The sequence below is a fragment of the Coenobita brevimanus genome, chromosome 75 (assembly GCF_032717465.1).
Source record: "Coenobita brevimanus isolate Jiangsu-jjx chromosome 75, ASM3271746v2, whole genome shotgun sequence".
In the NCBI taxonomy this organism is placed as follows: domain Eukaryota; kingdom Metazoa; phylum Arthropoda; class Malacostraca; order Decapoda; family Coenobitidae; genus Coenobita; species Coenobita brevimanus.
In genome coordinates this window covers 11,353,715-11,365,774 of record NC_137028.1, presented here as the reverse complement: position 1 = coordinate 11,365,774, position 12,060 = coordinate 11,353,715, and the positions used below count along the sequence as shown (strand labels likewise).

Here is a 12,060-nt window from a genome sequence, read left to right as displayed (position 1 = left end):
AAAGGAGCGTTGTAGTGTGGATGTGGATGTGATAAGAAGCGTTAGGAGGAATACACTGATAGAAGGGCGATAAGCGATAGTACAAAAAATTGTTATATTAGTAAAGTAAAGAGTTTCCCAGTTAGCAATAAAATAAATAACAGTAAATGCCAAGGTAGAGGCATAACTACTCGTAATAATCTGAAAGTGTACTACACAAACAGCCGGGGTTTACGTAATAAAATGGATGAACTGAGGGCTTTAATTTGTACAGAGAAAATAGACATTGCCGTTATTAGTGAAACTTGGATGAATACAGACACTCGAGAATTTTTGGCAGAATATCAGATAAAAGGCTATAATATTTTTGTGTCAAACCGTCAGGGAAGAAAGGGAGGAGGGGTAGCTATTTATGTAAAGGATTCATTAAACTGTTACAATAAAGCAGACATTAAAGTAAATAGGGACACAGAAAGTGTCTGGGTTGAAATTAGTAACAATAGGGAGAAATTAGTCTTAGGAGCAATTTACAGATCTCCTAAATTAAGTAGAGCTGATAGTAAATACCTTTGGGAGGAAATTAGGAAAGCATCACAGTCCAGCTTAGTAATAATTGTAGGGGACCTTAATCTGCCAAAGATAGATTGGAGAAATCAGACAGGAGATGCAGAGTCAGAGGAATTTCTAGAGGTAGTACAGGATAATTTCCTTTATCAGTATATCAGGGAGCCCACCAGAGGTAATAATATACTAGATTTGGTTTTAGCTAATAAAGAAAATATCATTAGCGATATAGAGGTTGGTGGACGACTTGGTAATAGCGATCATGAAGAAATTAAGTTCAAATTTATTTGGGATGTCTGTTCCACTGAAAATACCTCCACCGTTCCTAATTTTCGTCTAGGAGATTTCGATGGCTTAAGAGCTTATTTTCAAACGGTAGTCCACAGGGAGATTAGCTATTTGAGGGAATGCCAGGTCAGTGGGGAACCCCAGGTCATAGGTCAGGCGCAGGAAACACGTGGGGATGTCCGTCAGGTGTCTGTGAGGGGGGAGGTGGTAGATAGGAATGTAGTCCAGGTGACGGAAATTAACTTAGCTCCAGTACCAAACAGACGTTCAACCAGTGAGAAGTATAACGAGTTAATAAATATAATACACGGAGGCCAAGATAGATATATTCCTTCAAAACCGTTTAGAACTAATAATTCAGAACAAAGATGGTTAAATAACAGATTAAAATCTCTCATAGGCCAAAGGAAAGGAATATATAGAAAAATAAAACGTGGAGAGGAACACTTACGTAACCGGTACACGATTTTAAATAGAGTAGTAAAGGGGGAGATAAGAAAAGCAAAGAGAAGTTATGAAATTAAGGTTGCAAGTGAATCAAAGGAAAACCCCAAGGGTTTTTATCAAATGTACCGAACGAAAAATAAAGATAGGACAGGACCACTGAGAACAGAATCAGGTGACATTACCAGTGAAGATAAAGAAATGTGCTCCATCCTAAATAATTATTTCATATCAGTATTCACCAAGGAAAATCTAGGCCTGGTCCCTCAAGCAGCAAATATTTACCATGAGAATACGGAAAATATTCTTAGTAAAATAACCATTAGTAAGGAGGACGTATTGAAAGAAATTAATATGTTAAAACCTCAAAAATCGCCAGGTCCGGACAATATATATGCAAAAATTATAAAAGAAACCAAAGAAGAATTATGTCAGCCACTTTTAACGTTATTTAATGACTCTTTAAGTTCAGGAGAAGTTCCAGAGGCGTGGAAAACCGCAAACGTAGTGCCCATCTTTAAAAAGGGTGATAAATCAGCTGCGTCGAATTATCGTCCGATAAGTCTAACGTCAATAGTAGGAAAAATGTTAGAGTCAATTTTGGCAAATAAGATTAGAGAACACTTAGAAAGATTTAATCTTATAAACGAAAGTCAGCACGGATTCAGGCAAGGACGATCCTGCCTCACAAATTTGTTGTCATTCTACTCGGAGGTCTATGAGGCAGTAGATAGCGATAAAGCTTACGATGTTATTTATCTGGACTTTAGTAAAGCTTTTGATAGGGTCCCACACGAAAGGTTAGTTAGAAAGGTTCGAGCACACGGTATAGACGGCGATATCTTAAAATGGATAGAATCCTGGCTGAAAGGACGAAAGCAGAGAGTATTAATAAATGGAACTAAGTCGGACTGGGGATTAGTAACTAGCGGTGTACCACAGGGTTCAGTACTCGGTCCCTTATTATTTATCATATATATAAATGATCTAGACTTAGGAGTCAGTAGCAGCATCAGCAAATTTGCCGACGATACAAAAATAGGGCGTATCATTAACTCGACTGACGATTGCCATAACTTACAAAAAGACCTCGATACATTGTCCATATGGTCTAAAACTTGGCAAATGGAATTTAACGTTGAAAAATGTAAAGTACTTAACGTAGGCAAGACCATTGGAGATAATAAATACAGCTTAGATAACAAAGAAAGCAAATCGGAATGCGAGAGAGATCTTGGAGTTATGATTAGTAACGACCTTAAACCAAGGCAACAGTGTATTAATGCGAGAAATAAAGCAAATAGGGTCCTAGGATTTATTTCGAGAAGCGTGAGCAATAGATCATCTAAAGTAATACTGAAACTTTATCTAGCATTAGTAAGGCCACATTTAGACTACGCAGTACAATTTTGGTGTCCTTACTATAGAATGGATATTAATTCGTTAGAAAATGTACAGAGAAGAATGACTAAAATGATACATGACGTCCGGAACCTGTCATATGAAGACAGACTGAAAAGACTAAGTCTGCATTCGCTAGAGAGGCGTAGAGTAAGGGGAGACTTAATTGAGGTGTGTAAGTGGATGAATGGTATAAATAAGGGAGATATTAGCAAGGTACTTAAAGTGAGCATACAGGATAGAACTAGAAATAATGGTTTCAAACTAGAAAAATTCCGTTTCAGTAAGGAAATCGGTAGAAATTGGTTTGGTAATAGAGTAGTAGACGAATGGAATAAGCTACCTAGTAAAGTAGTTGCTGCCTCTTCCACTGAGAGTTTCAAGCATAGGCTAGATAAGCATATGACAAATAAGGGGTGGATATAGAATAAAGAAAATCTTATAACCAATACTAATTCATATTTTTTTTCTTTTCAGGTTACACTATGATAGTCTCTATTCTCCTTTCACACTTTCCTGTAAATTGTCCACGCCAGTTTTTCTATACGGCGTGGTGTTCTTTCTGACTTTTTCCTGCCGGCTTCGGCTGGAGGGTTTGGAGGGCGGGGGAGAGCCTTCTTCTTTGCTATCCTTATCTCATTCTAGTAGTTCAGTTACTCTTCTAGGAGCTGCCTAGCATGGGCCAACCGGCCTACTGCAGTTATCCTCTCTTCTTATGTTCTGATGTGGAGAGGATGGAGGGTGAAAGACTGACGAAGAGAGTGTATATGAGTGAGGTGGAGGGGGGGGAGAGGCCGAGGATGAGATGGAGGGATGGGATGGAGAGGTATATGAGAGAGGGGGGGTGTGAGTTGGGAGCAGGGCAGTGAAATGGTGGAGGACAGGGCAGCGTGGAGGCGATTTGCTTGTGGTCACCCCAAACGGGATTAAGGCGTCTGGCAATAGATAGATATTCATTCATTCATTGCCAGACGCCTTGTATCCCAAACGGGGTGGCCAAGGGCTTAGAGTTAATTGTTTTACAGGGAGGGGCACTAATCCTTCACCAACCCCACTTGACACGTAGGGAGAACGTTATGCCAACAGCATTTGGTGTTCCCAGGCGGTCACTCATCCAAGTACTAACCAGACCCAACGTTGCTTAACTTTGCTGATTGGACGGGAAGCGGTGTACTCAACGTGGTATAGGTATAGATATAATATATATATGGTACATTTGTTTTATTACAATCAACTGGTTTAATACCAAATGAAAGGATATTTAATGGAAAATAAATTTGTTAGTCTTTTGGAAAAAAAAAAAGTATAAATGTACATATTTTAATTCTAACCACTACTCTCCAAAAACTAAAAATACGACAAAATCACCGTCCTTTGGACATCGTGATCGCACTTTTTGTAAAGAAACTGGGAAACAGAGCAAATGAAAAACAACTACTAAAGAGGAAGTAAAAAATTACAAATAATTCATATTTTTGTCGTTTTTAAAGGAATATCATAAAATGCATCTTATATAAATTATGGGTTCCATATAGGTCTATATACGGTATTTCTCATATTTAGAAGGCAGGCAGAATGGTAATCCATGCCAAATAAAAACTTGCAAGGATCTGTGTACAGCAAAATGACATAGTATTTGCCTAATATCCAAGCGACAAGTCATGTGGACATCATACATAAGTTTTACATGAAAGGGCACAAATACAACTAATAAGATATTTAGAAGGTAGACTGAATGATAGCCCATGACAATTATCTCACCTGGAGGTCACTGCAGTCATTGCAGTACCCCACACAAAAGGTAACCAGGGGTCCATTCGACCCAGGTGGATCTCCAAAGCAAAATCAGTGCCAGATCCAGCAATGACCCCATCAGCATCAACCCCCCCCCCGCTAAACTGCTCGACTTCAGGAAGCTTGAGGGGAGGACAGGTCCTTAGGACTTGTAGTAATTCTTGGTATATGAAAAAGAAAGAAAGAAAAAAAAACGGGTCCGATGGACCCCATGTTACCTTTCTGGGTAGCCATTCATTCAGACATCTTCATCGCGCCCTTGACGGGTTTGTGCTGTCTTCCTCTAGCTCTCTTTACAATTCTCTACTATCTTCCCCTGGTTCTCTCCATTGTTTTTTTTACTACCTTCTCTTTTTACAATTCTCTGCTATTTTCCTCTAGCTCTCTTCACGGTTCTTTATTATTTACCTCTGGCTCTCTTCTTGGTTCTTTACTATTTTCCTCTGGCTCTCTTCACGGTTCTTTACTAGCTTTCTCTAGCTCTCATCACAATTCTGTACTATCTTTCTCAAGCTCTCTTCACAGTTGGTTATCCTCCTGTAGCTCTCTTCAGGGTTCCTTTCTTCTCGGTTCTTTGCTATCTTCCTCTAGCTGTCTTCACGGTTTTTTGCTATCTTTCTTTAGCTGTCAATAGTCTGTACGATTATATACACTACTCACATCCCACAATTAACTAGTCAACTGTTTCATCAATAGAGTCACCACCATTCATACCCTTTTCACACCATGTCGTTCCACCACACTGTCATCCCACTCGCCTATTAAACTTTCAGTTATGCCCTCCCTGATTTAAGCAAGTGTTGAGGGTTGTCCTCCGACAAAGAATATTTTTCTTACATAACTTATTTACAATGTTTGTGTTTATTGGCATGTTTCATTTAGCTGAACTTTTAAATAAATGATTACGTGGAGAACACTCTCAACAATAAGTATTATCAAATCAAATCAATCAGGTTCCAAGAACCTTCAAGAAAATTCATATCTCTAACAGTTGCTGCCTTTTCTGTCCGCCTTCCAATGTCCAGGACGTTCCATTCTGATGCTGAAAGCAGAATGCTGTTCCATCAAGGCCAGCTGAAACATCAACGCATTGTAAATATATCTACACTTAACACGTAAACATTTGGAGAATCCAACCCCCTCCTTGGCCCGTTGGCCTACTGTATAGGGAAAACAAGCCGTTAAGATCTACATTTATCCGCACTTCTCAGACAGTCTATATTTTATTCTGATAAGAAATTACATTAACTCACGCCCCTTTTTTAGCAGCTTGACCTTTGGCTAAGAACTGAAACGCAATAGCCAATAGGATGACAGGAAATCAACAGTCTTGTCATTTTGCCTAGTCAACATCGCTACGCTCTGTGCTGGAGTAGAGTCCCCGGACTCAGTTGCAGCGTGAATATTCAACTTCTCGCGTTTTCCGTAATGTTTAGCTATGACTTTCAGAAAGAGACCACACATATTCATAAACTATCATATCTTTGGGTTTATGGCCTACTTATGGGAAAAAATATGTACATAATACAATTTTACATTGCCACCTTTTGATCACACAATTTCACGAAGAACCATTTCTGGTAACGAATTATTAAAAAAGAACAATATCTAATTATCGTAACGTTAAGTGACGGAGGCAGGAGATGCTGGGGGGAGGGAGTGGAATCCCGTCCTCTCTCATTCCCCTATGCCATGTTCTTGTCGGTTAAGGAAGCTCTCTAGCACCCAAGTCTAGACTTTGCCCAACACCTCTTCCTCGCCTGTTCAGGGTCTCTAGATGTTGCACCTATATATTTGTCTCGTACGGTAATATAACCACAGCACCGGCATGTGTTCTATGTATGCAACTATGTCGAAAAGAGAAAGTTATAAGTAGCATACAAGAGAATGGTAAGGTACTGTATAATAAGCAAAATAAATCTTCAAGAAAGAGGTGTGAGAAAGACCCTTAAACCGATGAAAATATGGGCTCAGGAGATTCAAGATTTGGACTGAACTACCTCTTACCTACTGCGACCGTTGACCTTAAGGATCTGTGAGGGGGTGGGGATGTGGGCTACTTTTTCTTCTCTCCTCCTCTTTAGGGGGTCTGTGGAGGGGTGGTGCAATTGACTGGTTCTGTTCTTTATTTCTTTTGCTTCATACATTTGATCCTAGCATTTCTTCTGCCAGGGCTACTTATTCCTTTGGTGTGCTCTCTCTCTCTCTCTCTCTCTCTCTCTCTGGGGGAGCGCGGTAGCAAGGTGTCGGGCTCGTAATCGTGAGGTTGCGAGTTCGCGCCCCGCCCGGTGGCTGCCGTGCTGGGAGGGGTAGCGCTCTCCTGTAACCCTAGCAGGGCTATATGATCTGATGTCTAGCTCAGGGGTTAATCCCTTATCTCTCTCTCTCTCTCAAACACACACACACACACACACACTCGGTCTTAATATTGTACTTATGCTTAACAGTTCCATCACTCACTTTTTTTCAGCCTTCTCACTGTCATATTCACTCACCCTTTCACATCACAATGTATACACGTTTACTCAAACATGTATACTTGTATGTAGGATTATATATATGTCGCACCTATATTATGTTTCTGACAGGAATAATGTAATGGAGTGCACAGTGAGACTGAATTGATCAGGCGTGAGCGCCTTATTTATGTATTAGTGTGACGAGAAAGGATGAAAGTTTGGAGGACAAAATGTGAGATTGAGGGGGGTGCCGAGGAACAGGGAGGCAAACTTGTTATTACATGATTATGTTCCCACCTTAATGCGTGGAGTGAAGGCGTGAGTTTGGCTGGAATTAAGGACAAGTTCTGTAAGAGTGAAAATCAGTTATATGAAAGGAAAATGTGGAGTTACGTGGAGAAACAGGTAATTTAATAAGTTCAAGAGCGCTGAGGTATTATGTGGATATCCTAAGTATAGGCGTAGATCCTGGAGAGATAAATTTCCCCTGTAACTGGGTCAGGGGGATGTCCTATGTAACCCCTCCCCTAGACAATTCAGTCCTGAAGGAATGCAATGTTAACCGTACATTTCCCCTCAAAGTAGCCTTTACATTGAAAATATACTCATCTTCAAACAGGAAAACAGACAGCGGCAGACATTATTCCATATGAAAACGTTAGTGAAAACGGTGTTGCATTTAAACTCAGCTCTTAAAATGAGAGCCGGTGGTGCCAGGCGTGGCTACAAGTAATGATTTGTGTTCTCTACCTTCGTGCTACCTAATACGGCATTACATCTACCGTATCTAAGTTAATATGCAGCTTCAGCTCGCAGTGTCACACGATGATGGCCCTGGCCCTCAGCCTGATATACTTTATCAGGCACCCCCCTACCCCGAATGAGTGAGTGAATTCAGGAGAGTACTTGTGAAGAATGAGTAAAAGCAAAGGATGGAAGGATGTTAATTGAGATGGATGCAGTAAGTAAGAGATGGGCAGAGTATTTTGAAAGATTGTTAAATGTAGAGGAGGAAAGGGTGGCTGAGATTGTGGCAGATGGAAGGGTGCAAGGAATAAATGTGTTGGGAGAGTTGAATGATTCTTTGATCACGAAGGAGGAAGTGGAGAAGGCAGTAAAGGAGATGAAAACAGGGAAAGCTGCAGGTATCGATGGGTGTGTTGTGGAATGCCTGAAGGGTGGTGGAGTGACTATTGTTGACTGGTTAGTAAGATTGTTGAATGTGTGTTTTGTGAAAGGTATGGTGCCAACTGACTGGGCAAGTGCTTGTGTGGTCCCGTTGTATAAAGGCAAGGATGATAAGTATGAATGTACTAGCTTTAGGGGTATAAGTCTGTTGAGTGTTGTAAGTAAGGTTTATGGTAAAGTGTTAATTATGAGAGTTAGAGAGGGTACAGAGGGAGTGATTGGTGATGAGCAGTGTGGCTTTAGGAGAGGGAGGGGATGCGTGGATCAGGTGTTTGCTGTGAGACAAGTGTGTAAAAAGTATTTAGCGAAAGGCAAGGATGTGTTTTGGGCATTCATGGATTTAGAGAAAGCGTATGATATAACTGATAGGGAGGCGTTGTGGACTGTTTTAAGATTGTATGGACTTGATGGTAGGTTACTAAAAGGGGTGAAAAGTTTTTATGTAAATAGTAGAGCGTGTGTAAGAGTGGGAAATGCTGCGAGTGATTGGTTTCCCGTGAGAGTGGGGCTGCGACAGGGATGTGTGATGTCGCCTTGGTTGTTTAATATTTACATGGATGGTGTTGTAAGGGAGGTGAATGCAAGAGTTTTAGGTGGAGGTCTGAGTCTGGTGAATGTTGATGGTGGAGAGTGGAATCTGAAGCAGCTGCTGTTTGCAGATGATACTGCACTGGTGGCTGATTCAGAGGAGAGATTGAGACAGTTGGTAGAGGAGTTTGGAAGCGTGTGTGAAAGGAGGAAATTGAAAGTAAATGAGAATAAGAGTAAAGTGATGAAGTGTACGAGATTGGTAGATGGTAGGGGGATGAATATAGTTTTGAATGGCGAGTTGCTTGAGGAGGTAGAGTGTTTTAAATATCTAGGGTCACATGTTGCTGTGGATGGAAGAATAGATGCAGAAGTAAAGTTTAGAATAAATGAAGTAGGAAAAGTGCTGGGAGGAATGAAGAAAGTGTTTACATGTCGTTCGCTTAGAATGGATGTAAAGAGAAGGCTGTATGAGGGTGTTGTGGTACCGACTGCGTTATATGGGGCTGGAACATGGAATATGGGTGTAGCAGGGAGGAAAAGTTTGAATATAATGGAGATGAGGTGTCTGAGGAGTATGTGTGGAGTGACGCGTATGGATCGAGTCCGAAATGATGAAGTGCGAAGGAGAACTGGGGTTGTTCGGGAGATGGCTGGTAGAGTGAAGCAGAGGGTGTTGCGATGGTTTGGGCATATGGAGAGAATGGATAATGAGCGATTGGTGAAAAAGATAACTAGATCTGATGCGAGAGGTGTAAGGCTGAGAGGAAGACCACGAATAGGATGGATGGACAGTGTGAAGAGAGCGCTGGATGCCAGAGGGATGTCTGTTGAGCAAGAAAGAGTGGCTGTGCGTAACAGAAATAAATGGAGAGAAATTGTGAATGAATAAGTGATGACGCAGCCCTGAGAGGATATTCTTCCGCATTTGGTCTGATCAGCTAGTCAGGTCAGGTGCGGGTAAGGGGATGGGTCTGTTATAATGTGGCAGGGGTAAACCAGCTCTGCTGTCGGGCCCTACTGCGGATGTCACTGATTGCATTGCGCAGTTGACCCTTGTGCGGTGTGGTGCGGTGAGGATCTGTCCGTTCTCCCATTTGGGGATAAGATGCGAATGAATGTGTTTGAATGGATGAGTAAATGGAGAGTGTGTCGTCTTGTCTCGGCTACCTACCTTTCCTTGGGAGAAGCAGCATAGGTATATAGATAGATAGATAGACTTGTGAAGTGGAGAGGGAAATGGAGACCGAGGAACAAATGGAGGGACGAGGTGGTGTGAACTGGTTGTTAGACTCTATGGAGACACTGTACGGTCTATATTCTACTGCAGTGTCCACCTCTGTTGGGATAACGAACTATTCTATTTACTATAAGGTGCACCGAACATCAGTGCACCTGGTAGTATGGGGAATAGTTTAGTGTTCCTTCAACATTCGACAAAAACACGGGTTGATGTGCATGCATATAGACGTGACTGTAGTACATAATATGCAGTATGCATGTATGAATGTATCGCATAGATGTTATATAGACTTAATTATTAGTTTATACAAATGAGCTGAGTACTTCCTCATTCAGTGAATTTATTTACTAAGCCATACAGGATACATTCTTAACTCCTACTGTAACCTATTCTTTGCTGACAGTCTTTCAGACGCATCGCGGAATGAACGGATATTAAGCGTAATATCCTTACAGTTTGACTTTCTTTTAAAAAGGGCGATTTTTTAATGCTTCTCTCCTTAGGGTCCGCTTTTTAAAATTAATTCTTTGGCTGCGCTGGGTTTCTTTTTGCTACATAAGATTATCTGCGGTTACCCGAAATAAAATGCAAAGTTGGTATAGGCTAATTCTCAGCCAGAGGAAAAAATAAATATAAGAAAACTTATGATCACAGCTGTTTCATTTTCGTTTGCATATTTTCCTTCAAGGCAATAACATAGCCTCCGGTATACCGATACTTTTCGTAACTGTAACGCATCCCTACGTGTTTCGTAGGGAAGAAATCCAGCCAGACACGCGGCCTAGAGACAAGTGTTGAATCAGTAAACAGGCTGGCTCGCCTCACTGCCGCAGGCGCACCCAACTCCGACTTGTTTACCGCACACACACACACACACACACACACACACAATACAGTACCTTACATAAATTAACCTAATCCAGGTTTCTATTAAGGGCCTATCTGGATATTTTGTTAGTGAACCGAAGAAACTTTTAGTAGTTATCCATCTTTTATCACATAACGCTTGTTAACTTCAAAAGACTTTACTTTGTGGAAACCTCTCCAGTTATGAGGTTAGAAACTACCGCGATAACCCCAGCATTATGAAAGGTTTCCCAGATGCTACACAGTAAATTCACTATACTTGTTCGCTGGTGGAAAGGACTTCCTCGGGCTGAAGGGGTTACCATTTTGATCAGGCTTAGCACACGGAGTTTTATATTGATCTAAGTGAAACTTTGCATTCAAATGCTTCAAGCTTTATCAGAGTGTTAGCAACAACACCTATATTTTAACTAAAACTACAGAAAAGCATATAACTGATACATATGACTTGGTTATAGGCACGCATACTCCAGCTCATGATCACATCAGATGCCCCACAGTCTAGTTTGCGCACTTATAACGTATAAATAAAATGCCATTAAAGCGACATGTGGACGAGAATAAACCAACAAGGTACGGGACCACTCCTCTGCCACACCCTAGCTGACTGGCCAATCAGGACACGGCATGCGCTGCACACCCTCTAAACCCACCAGTCAGGCTTAGCCTCCAGTAGGATACAACCAATGGAAAACGGTCTTGATGCGAGTTTAGTGGCGCCTTCATGTCCGTCGTGATGTTGACGCGTGACGTTAGCAAGAACCGTTGCCAACATAAATAAATCCACTTTATTGCATTTATGGAAAATACGGCTGAATGATGATAAACAAAATTTCGCACTGCATGAAGGTACTCTGAGACTTAATGACCTTGGACTGAGTCGTATGCAAATAACTGCGTGCCTCTAAGGTGGCTGAGATTTCTTTACATCATGCTGAATCGCAGCGAGCCTTTAACCTTGAAGTCTTGTAATGTAAACAGATGCAGGAGTGCAAATTTGGTTTCTGTACACGTAAAGTCTCACATGCTCCATGATAGAAAAATGTGACACACACACACACACACACACACACATATATATATATATATATATATATATGTGTGTGTGTGTGTGTGTGTGTGTGTGTGTGTGTGTGTGAATTCTACTATTAGGTCTGTCAATCTGTTCAATGCGAACTTAGTGCGGAGGATCAAGCAAATATGTTAAGAGTAACAAACTCAAAAAGCAGATATTAAGGACCCTTCAGGTCTGTCAATCTGTCCAATACGAACTTAGTGCGGAGCATCTAGCAAATATGTTAAGAG

The 12,060-nt window shown here is 41.1% G+C and overlaps 1 pseudogene; it reads right to left on the bottom strand.

The window, feature by feature from the left end:
* Nucleotides 1-3,753: 3,753 nt before the first annotated feature.
* LOC145408158 (5S ribosomal RNA) lies at nt 3,754-3,872 on the bottom strand (annotated as a pseudogene).
* Nucleotides 3,873-12,060: the final 8,188 nt, after the last annotated feature.